A 21,968-nucleotide genomic window follows, 5' to 3' on the forward strand; every position below is an offset into this window, starting at 1 on the left:
GGTAGAATTTCAATTTCAGCAATACATGATTAGAATGCTTCTAGCTTTCTGCTGCCTTCAGCCACAATGATGTGATTTAGTTCTGAGGGACAAAGGGAGTTTCTTATCTGCAGATATTTCTCAGGAGTGCATGGTGTTAGGTAGATGCATAGGGCAGAATCCACATCTTGTGCCATAATCCATGTGATAGGAAGCACTTATAACTAATAAGAAGTCTCTGTGTCATAATTTGGGAGCTGGTTGGTGGCTCAAAAGAAAGCTTGCTACATGCCCACACTTACTCCATCTGAAACTGGTCATTATCTTTTGCTATTACTATGGCATATATATTTATATGTCTTTGCACATAAATAAATATGAGCTCTGAGTCCATTTGCTATTTCTTCTATTTATATGTTTATAGGGCAGACCACTTTGTTTTGAATAACCAACTAGGGGATTCATCCCTGGGGAAAAAAATTCTCCTCCTCAATAGTCATTAGTTTCCTGTAGTGCTTGGTCTAGGGAGAGGGTCTCATTAGATCCCCTCACACCTTCTGTGTTAGTATGTGTACTGGCCGTGTTTTCTCTTCCACATGAGATCTTCTTGCAGGGTCCAGGGTCTGTCTACTTTGTCAGTTGTGTCTTTGGCTTCCCAGCTCCTGTATGAATGCAGTTCTGGAGGTTCAGGTCTCCTCTTCCAGCGCCCTGTGGTTGTAGTGGATGGGCTGCCATGCTGTCTCCTCAGACCTTGATCTTAAAGCAGCTCTCCAGTTTAGCTTCCAATCACTTCACACTCGACCTCTTTCCTCAAATCTGACGTCACCAAAGGATTCCCAGGTTCTCCAAGTCAGGCTAAAAATAATGTCTGGAAGGGCATTTCCAGAAATAGTGAAAATTTGTGAGCATGTTTTATGGGTGTGTCTGTGAAGGACTTGCCTGGAGGTGCATCTGATGATTGCTGTTGGGTTTGCCTCAGGGAGAGGATGTTTTTCCCAAGTGATTGGCAGGCTTGGCCCAGGGAGGAAGGGAGGCAGGGAGGCAGGGATGCACAAGCTCACAGGCCCTGTGCACCAACCCAGTTCTTGCCTTGCCTATCTCAAATATCTATGAAGCTGAATGGGGTGTTCATGGAGTGTCACCTGCCCTGATCATTTGCAGCCCTCGAACTATTCCCTGGAAACTCCCGGAAACTGGATCTAGCTGAAAAAGGAGTCCAACCAAAGCTTCTGTTGAAACCCAGATAGGTGGAGGTCATAGTGCTGCTGCTGTATCTGTTAGGGATAGCAAGAAGCTGAAAACATCACAGGAACAGCTGGTCATGGTCATATAGGTGAGAACCTGATGAAGGAAAAGTGAGGCAGGCATCCAACTAGTCTTATTCAGGACCTTCCTGCCACCAGGTTACCTTCTGATTCTTTAGTCCCAAAGCACTCTACAGACCCTTCTTTGAGTCCAAAAGCCTTCCAAATACTTCCTGGTGCCCAGCTGCTTTACAGAGCTTTCCAGGGTGGCCCCAATCCCTTCTGAGACTTCAGGTACTGCAAGAGTCTTGGAATGTTCCAGAGACAGCATGGGTGATATTCATAGGTAAGCTCCTTGGTAAAACTGGAAATGTTATAAGCTAAACAAACTCATAACTATATTTTGAAGCATTATTAATTTTGTATTTAAAAATCTAGTTATATTTGCTATTATCAAAATTATGGAGCTTGCTGATATTATAAATTGCTGCTCTTCCTATAGATTGTGGTTAAACAAGTCAGGGTTAGACAATTGTTTGGAAGCTCCCTCTTATATGGGAAACTGTCATGTTTTGAATGAGTCAATGATGTAGAATAAAATGTTTATTGGAATTTTTTGTTTGTTTTTTGAGAGGGTTTCTCTGTGAAACAGTCTTCAATATCCTGGAACTCACTCTGTAGACCAGGCTGGCCTTGAACTCACAGAGATCTGCCTGCCTCTACCTCCTGAGTGCCTGGATTAAAGACATGTACCATCACCACATGGCAAATTTGTCTAATGTTCAATATATATTATTTTATATTTGTTTTATATATTCCATATTTTCAATATGTATTATTCATTAAACTATACAGTGTGCGTTTTAGACTAGCTGGAATTTTCTAACGGGACCTTGTCTCAAACAACAAAGTAAGATTATATTCAACTATATTTGTGTGTGTGTGTGTGTGTGTGTGTGTGTGTGTGTGTGTGTGTGTGTGTGTGCTTGTGCGCACGTGAGCACTATGTAGGCATATTCAAAGAGATCTACCTGACTCTGCTAACATACTCAAATATATTCATTTATGAAAATGATTTTTCAGGGATCAATGGCTCACACCTAAAATGAATTTGAGATATTGTCCTTAACCTAAGGACCTCTGCAGTGTTTAAGCTGGGACCCTTGAGTGCATATTGAAAAATGTTTTCAGGGTGAGTCAATACAAATAAGAGTTGGAATTTTATTTTGAGACAGAGTTTCTCTATGTATCTCTAGCTGTTACTGAATTCAGAATGTAGGCAAGATTGGCCCCAGACTCGAAGAACTCTGTCTGCCTTTGCTGTACAGGTATTGGAATAAAAGTTATTTGCCACATCGTCCAATTTTAATTCTATTATCTATTTACTTATGATTGTTTGTATGTATGTGCTCATTTATTTGTGGAAAAGTGTGCATATGCATTATGGTTTGGGTGTTAAAGTCAGAGAGCAATTTGTAGTGCTGGTCCTTTCTCCTCAGCATGTTTGAGATGGGGTCTCTAGTTTGCTATCACATGTAAATAGGCTTGCAGGATTTCTCTTGTCTGCCTTTTCTCTTGCCTTAAAAACACTGGATTATAGGCATGCACTCTTGAAACTGTATTTGTAATGCACAAGTAAAGGGATGGTTGCAAAGTGAGCACTTCATGTGTTGAAACATATTCACAGCTCTAAAGTTTATGAAACAGAGAATTTTGGAGTGAGTCTGTTTTGAGACAGAGTCTCACATTCTAACCTTGTCTGGCCTGGAACTCACTATGTAGTAGATGGGCTAGGCCTGGAACTTGAAGAGGTCCACCTGCCTCTGCCTCATGTGATGATACCTGAGTAAAAAGAAATTTTTTTATGTATTTAGCACAGATATTAGTAGAAATAAGTTTGGAAAAGTGTAGTCTTGTGAGGGAGAGCCACACTTAATTGATAGAAAGCCATGTGACAGTGTGTACCTTTCTAAGATCCATTTCAATGGGTTCTTAGGGAGTTTCTCTCTGTGTGTATCTCTTCTCGGTGTCTTTCTGTCTCCTTCTCTTTGGAAACAAGATCATAGTTCTGTTCCTGAGGATGCTTGGGTGTGATTCTGTTTTAATGAGGTAAAAGCATGGGTCAGAAGAGTTCTGCACTGTGCCTTACTCTGCATGAGGATCATATTTCTGCCCTGCAATCCTCAGACAATTGCTGCTCACATCTGGGAAAGGAGTAAGTCCTTATTCAAAAGGTTTTACATACTTTGGCTCTAAATATGGCTTATTTGTATTTGAGATATCACTTAAAAAGGAAAATTTTCTATCTACACAGCAAATTTTATTAATTTTGTGTGACAGTTAATATTGATTTTCAATTTGATAAGATCTAAAATCAGCCAAGGAAGACTCCTCCAGGCCCACATTTGAGGACTTATCTAGATCATGTTTTTCTCTGGGGTGTGGTTATGAGAGATTATCTTGTATATGAAGTTTATTGAGATGAGAAATCTTTTGTCCCTTCCAGGAGTGATAGCACCATTTCATCCCATTGTCTTGTTACTGGATTATGTAATAAGAACCAACATTTACCATTCTCTGACTCCTGACTATGGATACAAGGTGATCAGATTAATAGGAGAATTAACATACAGTAGATTGAAGAAATAGAAATTACCCTTGTTTGCTATCTGGCTAGAGGCCAGATATTTAGGAGTTTGCTGAGATTTTTCTGCCTTGGTGTCTTGACTGCCAATCCAAAATTGAAGGGCTCATGGAGAGCTGATGACCATGTCAGAGATTCAAAACACCTGCAGAAAGGGTCTGAGAGGACACTGCTTACAGCAGACACCTGAACCTGTGGTAGATTCTAGAACCATAGGATAAATAAGGAGAGTTGCCATTGTGGAATAGTATTGGCACTGTAGGAAAGTTGTGTGTACTAGGGATGGCAAAGTCTAAAACACGGAGCTTCCCTAGTACATGAGATCCCAGAATATCATTAACAGGCTCAGAATTTGCACAATGTGATACAGGAAGCTGTTCAAAAAGGAAAGAACAGAAGTATTGCTTCCTGATTTGCTTTCCTTAAATGTGATTGATTATTCGTAATGCTCCTGTTCTTCCCTTTTTGAAAACAGTGGGATGTTATTTATTTTTTCACAGAATATACATTTAAGAGACTGTAGACTTTTTAAATGTTGGAATTTTTAAAGGCTATGGGATTTAAGAATTTGAAAGTGTTTATGTTGTGATTAATATGAGAATCTGGGGAACATGGATGGAAACCTTTTGTTTGATAGGGATGCATTATAAAATTATGAGTCAAATGAATATTTCCCCCAAAAGTTACTTTGGGTCAGGTTATTTTATCCACTTAATAGAAAAGAGACTATTCCACAACCCTGTTTGCTGCTCAAAATTAAAAGAACCCAGATTGACAATTCATGGATCTACCAGACCTTTAACTTGAAATACATTTTTAATCGTGATCTATGAGACACAAGTTTGAGTCTTTTTCTGTGTCACTAATGTATAATTCCTTAGTGTTTTCATCCCTGTAACCATGTACATAAAAGCTCCAAAAAGTGGACTTAGTAGATTGTCTTCATATATATCAGCATACTGATTCATACTTAGTTTACAAGGATGAAGTTAGAATGGAAATTCATACTTAGTTTACAAGGAAGAATGGAGTGGAAAGGAAAGTGATGGAATGAAGAGAAAAGAGGGAAAAGTGGTGTAATATCTTTTGAATAAAATGTATAGCAATATATTTTAAATAAAAAGTGGGGCTAGAGACATGGTTCAGCAATTAGTAGTATTGGGAGTTGTTGCAGAAGACCAAAGTTCTATTCCCAGAACCCACATGGTAGCTAACCATTTCTGTAACTCCAATCCTGGGCATCTCCTGTTTTTTTTTCCTGGACTCTGTAGATACTGTTCACAGACACATGTAGGCAAAACTCTCACATAGCTAAAATTAAAAACCAGTTAAAGCCAGGTGGTGGTGCCTCCCAGCACTCAGGAAGCAGAGCCAGGCAGATCTCTGTGAGTTCGAGGCCAGCCTGGGCTACAGAGTGAGTTCCCAGAGAGGCACAAAGCTACACAGAGAAACCTTATCTTGAAAAAAAAAGTTAAAAACAGAAAAAATAAAAATAAATTTCTCTTCAGTGGTTTCAAAGGCCCGAGACAGATAGCAAACAGAGGTAATTAGAATGAACTGGTTTTTGTCCTGAATGGAAGGAGCTGTGGTCTTCTTCAGAGCCAGCTTCCACAAAGCAAAAGCAGCCTTGTTCTGAGCTGAAAATAGCTCAGCAGAGCCATCCAATTAAGAGCAGTGACCACAGTGCTGATAGGTGACTTTTCCTTGAAGTTTTCTGTATTTGTGTTCTCTATCTTTTCTGTCTGTGAGAATTGTTACATGGTGTGTTGTGCCCAGATCGTGACCCCCAGAGAGACCACCGAGGACAAGCATACCAGAATGCAAAAGCAAGGTTTATTCTGTTTAAGTTTACCAGCTGTGGCAGGGAAGCTCCTTCCAATGCACTCACTCATAGCAGTGAGGCCTGGAGGAGCTTGCCCTTTCTTTGTGAGGCTAGTTCTTAAAGGCACAGACCACATAATTGATTCCCCACAACCAGCTTCCCTCTCCTTGGTTAGTATCAGTTTCCTTTTTTCAGTCTTTCATGTTATCTTTATCTTTCTTTTGTTCAGCAACCGAGTTAGGAGTTTTCTGAGCTGTCTCCGGGGTTTGAAAAGTTTGGGAAATTTATGTCCAATTAGCCCCTACCAGTTGGCCGAATATCCTGACTCTGTGTTTTTAAGTCCCTGTAGCTGATCTCAACACCTGGGAACTTGAAAGGGATCTAAGTTCTTATCTATACTTAGGAATCCTGGTTTAAGCTTTTCTTTGTCTGTAGGGCATAGAGTGGGGGGGTTTTACTGAGGTTTCACAGGTACAGATATCTTTAAGTTCACATCAAGATTAACAGATATCATAGGCTCCAAAGCAATCTACTTTCATAGTGTCTTTTCTGCAATTTTCAGCTAAGACCTTGTGGTACACTCTCTGTCAGTTTGAGAATACTCTATTGTATACAGTGAGTTCCAGGATAGCCAAGTTGATCACACAGAAAAATCCTGTCTTTAAAAACTAAAAGAAAAAAATATTAATTATACTACTTAAGTAATTATAATAAACTAGGTCATGGGAGACCATGGGAAAAAAAATCACTGAAGACCTTAGAGAGGCATGGCTTGCCCTCATGCTTCTTGGCCCCAAACACCTAGGTTTTTCTCTCTGTTGAAATACTTTCATCTGCATCTACTCCACAGAATTTGTCATTCTCAATGGAAGCATCTATGTTGTTTTAGTCAACCACCAAAGAGAAAGAGAATGTGAGGGTCCTCAAGGGTCCTTAAGGCTTCTGAATAACCCCTGTGCTGAACCTCCATTTGAAATGCCCAGCTGGCTCTGCTGGGTGTAGCAGGTTAATTCAATCACATTCCCATATCTATACTAAAGTCCTTCATGATGCTGGTCTGAATGGATGGGAAGAGAACCTTTGGTTTGTTCTGCCTCTGAGAGCCAATAGTGCTCTATATCTTGGCTCTGCTATACAACAGGGAATGTGGTTTGTGATACTTGGCATCCAGTCTCTGTGTGCGGTAGCAAGCATAGGGGGTTGTTGGTGTTTGGGAATCTGAAATATTATCAGGAAGATGAAATTTTAAAATAAAGTTTCCTGAGAGGATCCACATATAAGGGAAAGAGAGATGACATAGTCTCAGGAAAATATATAAATGGAGATGAGATGTGTTGACTGTTGTTACAGAAATGCTTCATTTGCAGTAGCCCCGAATGTTAAATTTACCCCTTAGTTTTGACATGACTTTCTTTTTCTTTTTCTCAAGTGGCTGTGGAAGTAAACACTTTTGAACGTATGTCACCTATATGTGTTTCCCCACTTTTCATAGTTCTCTCACCATTTTAGATGTTCTAGATAAATTCTCTCAATTAATACATAATGTATTTTTTTATATTACATGGATACTCACTTCCTACTTAGAATGTAATTGGGTCATTTAAATCAGTTAGGAAGGAGACATGTTATATGACCCTTCTGCCCAGGAATCAATTGCTCATTATATAAAAATCAAAGAAAGAGGCACAAAGAAACAGGAAGGAATGTATGCCTAGAAAAAATTAATGTTTAAAGTAGAATTGCTATAAAAGACATACTGTGTCATATACTAAGATGAAGTATTTAAATGTGATACAAACTTATGATACAAATGGAATTTGTCAGTCATAAGGTGGTGGGAAATTATCCTAACAAGAGTCTTTTGTTCTTTTTACTTTTCTGTTTTTTGACTAGATATAAAGAATCTATTCCATCGTTTCTCTTTGTTAGCTACTAACCTCCTTGTCAACCTGCACTCCCCTTCAGTTGTGCTGACACCTGCTACCAATCTCTCCCACAGGGGCTGATGCTGATTTTCTTGCCCTGGCTGGGCAGAGTTACATTTTCCTTCATCACTTAGACTTCACTGTCTTCTCTTTAGCACTAGGAACAGCTCTGAGGAAATTTACAGAGGAATGTGAAAATTTAATCAGAATTAATGTAGAAACTGAAGTTTCTCTTCAGGTATCATCTTTACTCCCTGTGACACAGGAGTAATGTTCCAACATTCTGTACATGCACTCTAGCTGTTAAAGACAGAGGATGCTGAAGCAGGCCTAAGTTCTATGCCTTTACATTTGTGTTGCTTACTCATGCCTGAAATGAGTCCTTCATAGCTCAAAACTCATCCAAGATGAACATCGTCCTTTATGAAGGCACAACTTCTAATTCTTTCCTAAAGAGACCCACCTACTAAGAGAAAAGCGGTCAAATAAATGAGCCTATGGGGGCAATTCAGTGGGAAGCCCACACACTCAAAAAGAAGTAAGCCATGCCTTTCACTGGCCCTTTCATTTTATAGATTGTGGAATTCTATCCACAAAGAAAGAGAAAGTGCCACTCATGTAGGTCATGTCAACTCAAACTGTGTTTTATACAAGTACATACATGTAGATAAGAATATTTCTAGGGTCGGGAGGGGCAGGAGGAGGGAAGAGGGGGATCTTTGACTGGTATGTAAAATGAAAAAAATTCCTAATTAAAACCAATATTTCTATTGTGCTAGATTTATATTTGTGCCTAGAATCATTATTCTTCCATATAATTTCTGAACTTTCCTACTCTCCCATCACCCATAAGATATGTAAAAATTACAAAACTTAAAAATATACTATGCTATCACTAAGTATTTGTTGATGAAGGAATTGGTTTCAACAGCTTTATCTTTCTGTGAAGTACCATGCTCCAAACTGTTTCTGGGAAAGAAGCAGTTGAAAACAGCACTTCACATCGGAAAATTCAGATTGTTTTCATTATGAAACCAGTTTGCAGTCTCATGAAGGGTTCAGTAATGTTAGATGTTCACTCGATTCTGGATATGAATGTGGAGCATAGCTTACTCCTTTAAAGAATGTATCAAATCAGGTTATGTTAGAATAGTAACAGTAGTTATCTGAAAGCCTGAGATTCTGGTAAGTTGAGGCTGGGCACCTCAGCAGACAGAGTAGTCCCACAGTGGCTGTCTCACATTGGAGAGGCCCACAACCCAGTGGTTGCTCAGAACATGAATCTGGCTACCCGAGCAGTCTCAATGTGGTACTAGAACTTGAGAAGTTTCCTGGAGAGGAGATAGACTCTAGTCAATGGACAGATACTGCAAAGATGTTACTGGTATCAGAAGAGCAATCCTCTGCAGCAGCAACAGGTTAAATCATTTCATGGACAAGAGGAATGGCCAGGCAGGCACAAGATTAACAGCTTGCATCCTACTCTGCCCTTTTTAATCTAGGCTGCTAATAGGTTTCACCCATACTTATGGGGTAGTTCTTTCCACATAAATTAAGGCAATTAGGACAAGTTTTTAGTTCAGTTCCCTACTGAGGCAATTCTAATTTGTGGCAAATTGACATTAAAACCAATCTTCACATTCCACCATTGCTCACTTAAAATCCATATGCTTATGCAGACATAAACATACACACATCACAGCAAGGAAACAAAAAAAAAAGGAAGAAAAAAATATTTAGAAAATTATATTCAAATTAAATTGTAAATACAATATAATCTTTTGTCCCTCAAGCCTCATATTTAGTTCACAGTACAATACAATCCTCTTTTAAATGTCCTATATTCCAATATCCTAAAAATCCAAATCCAAATCCTTTGAAAGTCTCATATAAAGTATCGGGGTCTATGCAGGTCCAGCCCCTCGATAGTCCCCTCCCAGGGTTTGGGAAGAATCTACATCCAGCTGATAATTAATCTTTGATGAAAAGAAATGAATCTATGTACATGAAACTCCTTAGTCCATACACTTTATTATTCTGGGTCAGTTCTCTCTCTGCACAGCTTATACTCTGCTCTCATTTTAGCTCCTTTCTTGCCTGATTTCTCTCTACATTTATCTGCTGTCCCCTCTAGGTTTGATCTTAATTCCTTCATCTTAGTTCTGTCCCTTCTAGGTTCTCATCCATCTGGTTCTTTCCCATACCATCTCCTTTCCCATCTCCTCTTCTCTCATCTGTTTTTCCCGCATCTTGTTCTTTCCCATCTGGCTCTTCCATCTCGTTCCTCTAGTACTCTCTTCTAGCCCTTCAGTCTAGTTCTTCCCCATCTCAGTTTGTTCCTCTCAAGCTCTTACCCATCTAGTTCTTCCATTCTCTTTTCTCTTCTCCATCCCCCTGTGCCCTGGAAGTCCCAGTAAATATACACTTACAAGCAGTAATCCCTTGGCAGAGCAAAGCCAGGCTTCCAGGGTCAAATGGAGGGGTGATAAGAATCACATAGAGAGGCAGTAATACTTAATTATCATTTGCAACCCAAAAGGGAAGTGACTAATGGGGAAATGAATTAACTAAAGGCTAAATTCAGGTAATATCTATGAAGAGAAAGTTTATGTGCTCCACTATAGTCTTAAACGTGATTGGTGGATAATGTTAAGACTCTATAAGTTGCTAGGTCAATGGGAGAAAATAAAACTGTCTTCTTTTTTCCTGTGCTTCTTATCTATTCAAGTTACCTGCTGTTTTTTCTGGAGGGTGAGGGAAAGTGTGCTTGGTCGCTAGGCAACTTGTGTACAGCTAGATGCCTCTGGTGATTGTAAAAGGGAGATAGGTAAGATTTGGGAAAGGAGGTAGTTAAGCATAATTGGCACATCCACCAGGTCTTCTCAAACAGGTAGTGTGGACACTTAAGTCTGTTTTTAGAGAGTACAGAGGTATCTCTGATAAGCTACTTTCCTCCATCTGGGGATGGACCTGGCCAGATGCTGCCAATTATGATAATTACAGGGAGGCTTGAGCTAGGGTTCTGGCTGTGCATAGCTGTCAGCACAGAAGGTTATCTAAATATTCCTTTAGTAGAGGGGAAATGGTGCCCACAAATGATAGAAAATCTACAATAGCACACAAGAAACTCATAGCAGAAAACAACTGATAATCAAAAGCAAAATACCACCAAGGCTCCCTGAGCCTCAGCTTGAACTCTGGAAGGCCCTTGGCTTCTTGCAGGTGTTAACTTTGTCATAATCAGCTGAAATCCTACTTTGTATATTTTTCTGGCTTGCAGCAGTAAAGAAACTGTGTACATACATCCAGCACATTATGTTAATAGTGTCTACTATAATTCCAATCCTGAAAAAAAATAAATGCCATAGCAAATAGGCAATCAAACCAAGCTAAAAAGACATCCAGCAGAAAAAACTCAAAACCTGGTGTTCTAATGAATTTGGAATGTAATATTATGAACTCAGAAATAGACTGGGTAGTAAATTTCTTTGGAGAATAATTGTTTTAGTGTCTCCTAACTTATCTTTGATAATATGGATTCATAACATTTGACTGATATAGTATCTCATTCAATATTGGATTAAATTATAAAAAGAAATAAGAAAACAATACTCTCTCTTTAATGTATGCATACTTACTTTATTAACAAATAGAAAAAGACCATTTATGTTGAATATAATAATTTTATATTTTCTTAAAGCTGAAGGGCACTCACTCTAGGCCAGTCTCAGATTCATGATCATCCTGCCTCAACTTCCCAAGTTGCTAGGTTTAGAAACATGCACCACTATTCCCTGATAAAATGTATTTCTCAAACTGGGAGGTGAGATCTATGTATTTGCTTGTATAAGGCATATGAAATTGGAGTTTATATAGCTACTACCAGGTTGCTCTCTCTAGAAGCATCTGCAGAGCTCAAAATGTAACATAGTTCTATTTTCCAGTTTCCTGTCTCAAACCTTGCAATTGTGTCTTTCACATGGTTCTAATGATATTGAGTGGAAGTTGGCAAGAACAAAGCTCTGGATGAGATACTTTGATGAAGGTGGAACTTTCGGCCTCCTTTCAACATTATCCCCAGACTCAAAATTTTTCTCTATCTTGCCTACTGATTCAACAACACTTGCATTCCCCAAAGTGACCATGATGGAAGACAGAGGAGGCACAACTTGAGAAGCCCCACAGTGACACTAAAACAAAATCTGTTTCCCTGGACACAAACTGTTTTCCTCCTTTCCCTTCTGCATGACAGCTCTTATCTTAAAGATCATGAAATCACTCAAACGTATGCTTTTGTCATTTCTCAGCCATGAGCCACTAAGTCATTTGACATGCCGAATATTTACCAAATCACTTGGAGAGGTGAATGATAAGAGCGCAGTCCAACTGATGCAAGCTCCCTGTCCATGCTGAGTCACAGGAAAGCCAAGCTGATGACCTGATACAATGTCAACATTGTTAGACACTATGTCCTCACTGGGACTAAACAAAGCCAGTTCTGCGGAATAGAAGTAAACTCTAATCTAGCTGTCTGTGGAATTGTCTTGACTAGCGTCCCTGTCACATACAAGCAGCTGTGTGATTTTGAGAAAGTGACTCTCTGGTTGTCATTTTAATTTTCTCCTCTTTGCCATAAGCAGCGCTATCTGGTGGCCTCCCAGATGGCCAAATGGGTTTTCTGCTCCAGGCAAGAGGATGTGAGGCTAGGTCAGATAAGATGAGGCAAGGTGAGACAGAACAAGAACTATGGGATGGTAGGTGTGCAGATCTGGCCACAGGCCTCCCTCTGTCACTTATGAGCAGACCATGGAGGCCTGAGCAACCATTGGTCCTGTGCTGAGCTGGAAGACTGCGATGTGCAGACCCCCAGTGTTGAGAGGCTCCACAACCTTTGTCCCTTTTGAGACACTGCAGACCATTCCCACCAAAGCCACATCCCACCAGTAAAGGCCAGCCTCCAAATAGAGCCACATGCAACACATCCAATCATAAATGGCATGTGAGGCTTAAGCCCGCCTCTGAAGCACTCTGGCCCAATGAGCATCCGGACAGAGACTCTAAACCTCCCCCATTCCACCTTGTTCTTCCGGCCTGGTACATTGAGCATGCTCAGACTTGAGGAGGTGAAGGAACTGCTGAGGAGCTGCTGAACCGTTGTGGAGGAGGTCTGTGGAGTTCATTCTGGTGAAGGCCGCCCCAGGCCACCGTGGCCAGGCTCAGGGTCTCTGAGGGGTGGACCACACGGGTGGGAGACCGCCATCTCCTCAGAGTCTGGACTTCCTCACAGCCCCAGTTCTGGTGAGGCTGAGGTGAAGGCAAAGGCCTTCTTGGCAGTAGTCTCCTCTTAGGCCAGGTCTAGTGAGGGCTGGGGCAGTCTTCTCAGAGCCTGGAGACTACTCACAGCCCAGTTCTCCTGAGGCTGCGATGCCTGCTGTGAAGATCCAGGATGGCAGGATGCAGTTCTGCATCCAAATTGTTATAGGATTAACCTTTTCTGTATTTCTTTACTGCATCTTAGTGCCTGTGGGATCAGCGATATCCCTTTTCTCATTCCTTATGTGAGTAACTTTAGTATTCTTTCATTTTTCTTCGCTAGTGTGCCTAGAGATTTATCAGTGTTAGATAGGTATCTTTCTCTTACTTCTTGTCATATTTATTTTCAATTTATTGAATTTTAAAAATTGATTAGGGGCTTCTTACTTTCTTTTTAGTATTTATATAAAATTTATGTCACAGATTACAAATTACTTAAGTCAGGTGTTAAGTATTTCATACCTATAATCAAAGCCCTTGGGAAACAGGATTCTATTAGTTGGAGAACAGACTGGGCTCCACACAGAGCTCTACACTGGGGCTATGCTACAGAGTGAGATCACAAAATCCAAATGTATTCAGATTCATATAAAATCATTTAATGTTTTAGTTTTTTTCTAATTATGATTTAGCTTTATTCCATAAATTTTGTTATCTTTTATTTCCACTTCGATACTTTTACTCTTACTATGACTTTCTCTTTTAATCCATTGATTATTTTAAGAATGAAATGTTTAATTTTCATTTATTGGGGATTATAAGATACTCTTCTGCTATTGACTTATATTTTAATTTCCCTGTAGTCACATTGCACACATCACTTTATATCGGCTCTTTTATGTTTATTTAAACTTGTTTAGTATCTTGTAACACGGAGTGTGTTGAAAAGTGACTTGTGTGTTCTGGAAATGTTGTCTTAAGCTGTCATTTGAGGAGGTGTTCTGTAAATGTCTGTTAGGTGAAATTGATTGGACAGCAGTGTTCATGTTCTCCTTGTCTGCTTCTTTCTTATTTTCTCTTTTTTAGTACAAGAACTTAATTATAATTTTAATTTTTTCTTATTACTCAATCTTATCCTGTGGATATATCAAGAGTAAAATGGAATTTTCTGTTCCAAATGCATCATCTTTAACCCTTTTTAGATAGGAACTTTTGTTCCTATGTCAAAATTGCACTGAATTATTCCATATGTTCATATTTTTTAAAAGTCAAAAACCTCATTCATTTGAATTCTTATTGTTTAGTTCATGTTAACAAATGGTAGAAAGTGAAATTTGATTTTTTTTAACCTATGCATTTTTCTCTTTTTATTGATTCTTTGGGAATTTCATACCATGTACCCCAATTCCACCCATCTCCCAGTCCCTCCATATCTGCCCCTCACTCTTTTAGAGTCCCCCCACAAAGGAAAGAAAAGGGGAATATAAATGAGACAAAATAAATAATAATTAAAAAGAAGAAAAAGTAAAGCACTTCACTCCCCCGACCCCCATCTTTCTCACCTCTCCATCATCTCTCCATCATCTTAGTGGCATTAGGAGCTGCTGTGTCTCATGCAGGTCTAGTATTGATGGTGTACCTAAGCCACGGGCCTTGAACCTGACCAACATCTCATTACACCACGAACATTTGCAAGTGAAGCTGTTGGAATTTTCCTCCTTTTGTTCTGTGGACTCCCATCTCCAACTTTAATTGTGGATTTGTCAGTTTCCATCTACTTTCTTAACCAGGTTGGAGGATTCGTAGTTAAAATCTTTTTAAGTAGAGTGTTCCGTCTGCCTGGAAAATTGATCCCTTTTCACCACACACATGTATATTATAATATTTGTGTTATTCATAATAGATACTTTCCCTAGTAAAATTTATTGTTCAGCAGTTTACTTTGGTAGTAACATGGGTACTAGGACATTTTAAAGAACTCTGCCTTTTCCTGCCTCCTTACTCTGACACTCTGCCCATACATTTGTTTTCTATTCATCATAGAGTGAAATCCTTTGTGTATGTTTATCTAGTCTGGCAATTTCTCCCATCTAGACTTGTATGTTTAATGCAATTACATGGTTAGTTTGAGTCTTCTATCTTGATAGTTTTAACTTCATGGGTTCTGTCCAAAATGTCTTTCTGTGTCTGCTTTTGGGCTTTTATTTTATTTATCCCCTCACCTAGTTTGTTATTCAGACATCTTTTTTTTTTTTTTTTGGTTTTTTCGAGACAGGGTTTCTCTGTGTAGCTTTGCGCCTTTCCTGGAGCTCACTTGGTAGCCCAGGCTGGCCTCGAACTTACAAAGATCCGCCTGGCTCTGCCTCCCGAGTGCTGGGATTAAAGGCGTGCGCCACCACGCCCGGCAGACATCTTTTTAAAAAAAATTAATAGCTGTTTTTCAGGCACTGAAGGCCCATGGGCTACTAAACTCAGAGCTCTTTCCTTGGTGACTTATGTCAGAAGCTGCCAGACCTTTGGAGCTCGTCTATCGAGTGTTGTGTCAGCCAGATCAAATAGTAGTTTATAGTTTACAGATTATTCATGCCAAAATTTCTGTCTTTTGTTATGGTGGACTTCAAAGCTTTTGTAATCCTCCTTAATTAAATATACATGATGTATGACAATATGGTGATGGAATTTAAGTACACTGTAACTTTCAGTGACTAGAACTAATGAAATGCCAAGAAAGCCCTTATAATATTTAAATTTTTTTTACACTTTTCAATCCTCTGCATCTTCACTTGAAAGGCGGCAGGGCAGGGCTATACATTACTTTTTTTTTTTTTTTTTTTGAAACAGTGTTTCTTTTTGTAGCTTTGAGCCTTCCCTGGATCTCCCTCTGTAGACCAGACTGGCCTCGAACTCACAGAGACCCGCCTGCCTCTGCCTCCCAAGTGCTGGGATTAAAGGCGTGCTCCGCTGCTGCTGCTGCTGCTGCCGCCGCCGCCGCCGCCGCCGCCGCCGCCGCCGCCGCCGCCGCTGCCACCGCCACCACCACCACCGCCCGGCAAATTCTTTTTTTATTTTTTTGAGACAGGGTTTCTCTGTGTGGTCCTGGCTGTCCTAAAACTAAGTTTGTAGACCAGGCTGGCCTTGAACTCACAGAGATTCGCCTGGCTCTGCCTCCCGAGTGCTGGGACTAAAAGCGTGCACCACCACTGCCAAGCTATAATGTTTAATTTTTATGCAAATTTATTTGCATCAACTTTATACAACTCAGATTTCTTACGTGGTCCAATAATTTTATATACTGGTGTAAATCTTTTAGGATTCTGGGTTCCAGAATGACCTTATAGTACTTATAATTTATTAATTACACTCCTTTATTCTTACAACTGAGAGTGTGAGAATGAACTGACGTCATGTACAGCATCCATGCAACCCTCTCTGCCTCTCTGGTTCCAGAAAACTCAATAGGGAAATTTGGAGAGAATGCTTTTAAAATTCCACATATGTGTTTATAGGGGGAGGTATGTGCATAGGAGAGCAGTTCCCACAGAGATAAGGAGAGGCTCCAGATTTCCTGGAACTAGGGACATTGGTGTTTGATTATGAATCACTGCGATGGGTGATGGAAACTGAACTCAGGTTCTTTGAAAGAGTACAGTGTGTGTTTTTCTGTGAGGCCAACTCTAGCCCCATCATTCAAACATTTTAAGAGAAGTTTAGAAGATAGTAAAAATGTAGTCATTTTGTTTAGTTTTATTAAAATCTATAAGCCCTTATGCATATAAGTAATTCTTTTTTGTTTTGTTACTTCTAAAATTAATCTTGTTATTCTGTACATATTAATTATACAAAGTCACTAATTTGCTCATATACATCCCCTCATTACCCTGTTATACTCCCTCCATCTAAAATATGTGCCCTCATGCTTCCTCAAAAATTTTCCTCCTACTTTGATATTTTTTCTAGATCCATATGGGATATTTGTATTTTGGAGACCTGTCTATTTTTTTAAGTTTGATGATACATAGTTGCAGCATTTTTCTTGAGAATTATATAATTAATTTTTTCTATAGGTTTCTTTCTTTATTGAATTATCTTGCATTATTTATGTATATCATACTTTCTTTATCCATTAGTATATTGGTGGTCTTCTAAGCTCATTCCATAAATCATCTGTGTTGTAGGTACCACAATGAAAAAATTACACACAAACTCACATACACACATATACATGATCCAGTATAGTGAGCTCACTTTTAGAAGTAGGCACACCCAGGCGTGACACAGCTGGTATGTCTATGTTCAATTTTCATTCATAACCATCATTATAGCATCCACAGTACCCAGCATGTTTTATTTTACAATAAACACAGCATATATGCTCTTTTTTACACTTCCTGTGCAGCATTAAAAAATTTGATTTGGTGAAAATTGTAATCATTAAAAAGACACTTAAAGCTGGAAATATGGGGCAATCTAAATATTATTCATCACCAAAGGATCATTTGTCCTCTTCTGTATTTATGTTGTTTTTATTTTACTAGTGTGAGAATGGGTTTGGGGGCCCAAGAAAATGACCACCTAATTTGTAGTGTTTGAGCCAGGCTGTAAGTCCTGCTGCAAATTTATTTTAATGCAAGTGATTGCCATGCCTTCCTTACTCTGAGTGGTCAGAGCTTGACCTCATATTACTGCATGGCTGGTTCCCTCAAAGTGGTCCACTTGGTAAGCAGAATGCACTTGTGAGTACCTAGTATAACTTTGCACACACATTTGTATCTCACGTATATGTTGTCATTTGAGATACTGTCTCAGATATGGTCATTATGAAAAATTGTTTTCAGCATGCAGAAAATGAAACTCTGCTCTTTATCTTCTACTGTACACAAGCTCTGCACCAAATGCATCATAGATGTCAAAATAAGACCTGATACCCTGAAATTGTCAAAGGTCACAGTAGAGAAAATAGTCCCACTTCCAAGAACAGGTAAGGGATTTCTGAGTAGGACTCTCATCCAATAGTAAATGAAACCAAAAATCCACAAATAGGATCTTATGAAATTATGACTTTTTATTTCAGCATAAGCAAATATAATTGAAGTGGTGGCCTACAGAATATGTGAAAATCACTGGTGCAATAGTGACATGGGTGTCACTGTTTAATTAACTTCCTTCTGATCTTGTGAGGCCTGCACTATAGGAAGGAATTAATACCTAGTACTGTGTACCTGGTCAAAAGTCACTGGCTTGACAGGTCATAACCCTTAAGATGATGCTACTATTGTTACTTTGTGTAATAGCAACTGCTTTGTAAATATTTCTGTTTCTACATCTAGATCTCTTCATCTCTCAGTCTTGGTCAGAGGTCCTTCTTTTGGTAGCAGGCATCAGTGAATGCACAGCCACATAACATTAGAATGTTGAAGTGACCATGAATGCTCATTGCTAAATGAAACCTGTAGATTAACCACTTCTGTTAGACATAGGAAATATCGTGGAAATGGGCCCCAAGTGTCCTGACTGAGCGTGAGGGGAACTGCTGTGACATGCTGTCTTTTGGATATGACATAAGCTATTGCTCACTCACAAGAACTGTGATCACCTGCAGCTTCAGGTGACCATGTTCGGGACTGACTGTGAACATACCTATCTGTCCTGAACCAGACAGCTGGAAGAGGCAGTCTGCTGGTGGAAGGCAAAGCCTACTAAACCTTTGTCTCAGTATGGAAAATAAAAAGGAAGCCAGAAGTTGGCTATTTGTATTACTTATCAGTTCCCCTTTATCTGTCTGCCTCCCAGGGAAGACTGTTTAATTCCTATTCCCTCAAATTAATGCGTTTATTGAGGTTAATACAGGAGAATAGGTATGGAAATAATTATAAGAATATGAATAACTGTAATGTGTGGCATCACAAAGTCTCATATTAGAATGGGTGACTCATGAAGACTAGAATTCTGAATGTGTCTGCATGACTTGTTTGCAGCTGAATGAGACAGAGTGTCTCATTTCTTCAGTTCTCCTTAGTTACCACCTATTTAACTTTGGGAGTGGAAGGGCCTTGTTAATCCTGTAAGTTTCAGCTTTTCCAGCTATAGTTTTTTTTTTTTTTTTTTTTTTTTATGCTTTTTGTTTTCAGTTTAATTGATTCCCGATCATATCTTTATCATTTATTTCTATGGATGGCGTTGAGTTTATTTCAGTCTTCTTCTAGGCGCTTGGGGTAGGAGTCTACATTAGCTACTGAAGATTATTCTTTAATAATACATCTATCTATCTATCTATCTATCTATCTATCTATCTATCTATCTATTTATTTTGGATCTTTTAGACAAAGTCTCACTCTGTATACAGTTTTGACTGTTCTGGAACTCAGGACTGTCCTATGTAGCCCAGGTGGCCTCAAACCCACAGCTATCCTCCTGCCTCAGCCTCCTAAGTCCAGGCATCACAGGTGTGATCCACCATACCCAGCTGATTGATAACATGCATGTTTGTTAGGAACGTTACCAGTTTCCCTATCACCGTCTTTTTTATGTGACCCACGGTGTTGACATGCTGCATTTCCGTTTTCATCCGATGCCGTGTCTGGAGATCTTCCTCTGAAGTCTCTTCTTTGGCCTGTGTTTAGAGCAAATTCAAAGAACAAGGACAGTGTAGGGGTGATGTTTCATTCCGCCTCCAGCTATAGTTTAATTGCTGGGTATTATGAACTTCATAGAACTTTCTGAGACTTAAGGAAATAGCCCCACCCAGGGAAGAGCACACTACTTGGATACTCAATATCAAATGGTCAGTCCTGAAAACATATATTCTAGCTATACAGAATGCTTGGTTTACATTTAGGAATATATAACGACATGCACACACACACACACACACACACACACACACACACACACACACACACAAGCTTATAAGAGCAATTAATGAAAAGGCAGGTCATAAATGAGAAAGAGAGCAAGGAAGAGTATAGGGAAGATTTAGAGGGATGAATGAAAAGAGAAAATAATGTCATTATAATCTCAAAAATAATAGTAAAGAATACCATGTCATAATAAGGAAAATTGTTATACAACAATTCATCCTTTCCTTAAACTGTTAATTGTTTCCACAAGATCACTTTCTTTCATTGGGCTCTGCAAAGGCTGGAGAGCCACACACAGGTCCTGAAGTCCCTGATGAAGCAACCATTTAATTTTCATCTCTTCTGTAAACACAGCTCCATCATGCCCAGTGAATTGGCCATAATGTACTGCTTCTCTCATACATATATTTTTCTCTCTTTTTTCATTAAGAATTTTTTTCATTTTATATAACAAGCACAGATACCCCTCTCTTCCCTCCTCCTGCTTTTCCAGCATTTCCCCCTTCAATCCACCCCGTAGTCCCTCCTCCAACAAGGTAAGGCCTCTCATGGGGAGTCAGCAGAGACTGGTCCATTAGTAGAGGCAGGTCCAAGTCCCTCCCTCTGCATCAAGGCTGTGCAAGGTGTACCACCATAGGTAGTGAGCTCCAAAAACCCATCCATGCTCCAGGGATGGATTCTGATACTACTGCCAGAGGGCTCCTTACGCAGATCAAGCTAAACAAATGTCTTGATTATGCAGAGGGCCTAGTCCAGTCCCACAGAGGTTCCATAGCTGTTGGTCTAAAGTTCATGAGTTCCCTCTAGTTTGATTTGGTTGTCTCTGTAGGTTTCCCCATCATGATCTTGATGCCTCCTTGCTCATAGAATCCTCTTCTCTCTCTTTGACTGGACTCCCAGAGTTTGGCCTGGTGTTCTGCAGTGGATCTCTGGATCTGCTTCCATCAGTTACTGGATGAGGGCTCTATGATGACAGGGTATTCACCAATCTGATTACTGGACTAAGATGGTTCAGACACTCTCTTCACTATTGCTAGTCATCTAAGCTTAGGTCATCCTGATGGAGTCCTGGGAACTTCCCTAGCACCCAATTATACCCTATCCCCATGATTTCTCCCTCTATCATGGTATCTCATTGCTCTTCCACTATGTCCCTGTTCCAGATCAACCATTCTGTTCCCTTATTTTCTCATCCCCAACCCCCTACCATCCATCACCCCCCTCCTCCCCAGTTTATTCATGGAGATCTCATATATTTCCCTTCCCAGGGTGATCCATGTGTTCCTCTTAGGGTCCACCTTGTTACCTAGCTTCTCTGGAGCTGTGGGTTGTAGTCTGGTTATCCTTTGCTTTACATCTAGTATCCACTTATGAGTGAGTACATATCATGTTTGTCCTTCTGAGTCTGGGTTACCTCACTCAGGATGACATTTTCTAGTTCTATCCATTTGCCTGAAAACTTCATGATGTTATTGTTTGTTACTGCTGCATATTATTCCATTGTGTATATGTACTACATTTTCTCTTCAGTTGACGGTCTTCTAGGTTGTTTCCAGGTTCTTACTATTACAAATAATGCTGCTGTGAACATAGTTGAGCATGTATCCTTGTAGTATGACTGAGCATTCCTTGAGTGTATGCCCAAGAGTGGTATAGCTGCTTCTTGAAGTGGATTGATTCCCAATTTTCTGAGAAACCTCCATACTGATTTCCAAAGTGGCTGTACAAGTTTGCATTCCCACCAACGTTCGAAGAGTGTTGCCCTTGCTCTGCATTCTCTCCAACATAAGCTTTTATCAGTGTTTTTAGCTTAGCCATTCTGACAGGTATAAGATGATATCTCAGGGTTATTTTGATTTGTATTTTCATGATGGCTAACGATGGTGAACATTTCCTTAACTGTCTTTTGGCCACTTGAGATTCTTCTGTTGAGAATTCTGTTTAGATCTGCACCCCATTTTTATTTTGATTGTTCAGTATTTTGATGTCTAGTTTCCTGAGTTCTTTACATATTTTTTAGATCATCCCTCTGTCAGATATGGGGTTGGTGAAGATCTTTTCCCATTCTGTAGGCTCTCATTTTGTCTTATTTACCATGTCCTTTGCCTTATAGAAGCATCTCAGTTTCAGGAGGTCCCATTTATTAATTGCTGCTCTCTGTGTCTGTGCTACTGGTGTTAGATTTAGGAAGTGGTTTCCTGTGCTAATGCATTCAAGGCTACTTCTGCTTTCTCTTCTATCAGG

General features: G+C 39.6%; 1 protein-coding gene across 2 annotated transcripts in view; it reads left to right on the plus strand.

The window, feature by feature from the left end:
* The first annotated feature begins 12,730 nt into the window (after positions 1-12,730).
* The window catches only part of LOC143269227 (disks large homolog 5-like), a 181,257-nt gene continuing 172,019 nt past the window's right edge, over positions 12,731-21,968 (plus strand). The window contains exon 1 of one of the 2 annotated variants that reach the window (XM_076554287.1): positions 12,731-12,779. The gene's annotated coding sequence lies outside the window, so the exon portion shown is untranslated. Of the gene's footprint in view, positions 12,780-17,717; positions 17,846-21,968 lie in introns of those variants that run through there. The other variant, XM_076554285.1, reaches the window with a different exon arrangement.

The sequence above is a fragment of the Peromyscus maniculatus genome, chromosome 18 (assembly GCF_049852395.1).
Source record: "Peromyscus maniculatus bairdii isolate BWxNUB_F1_BW_parent chromosome 18, HU_Pman_BW_mat_3.1, whole genome shotgun sequence".
Classification (NCBI taxonomy): Eukaryota; Metazoa; Chordata; class Mammalia; order Rodentia; family Cricetidae; genus Peromyscus; species Peromyscus maniculatus.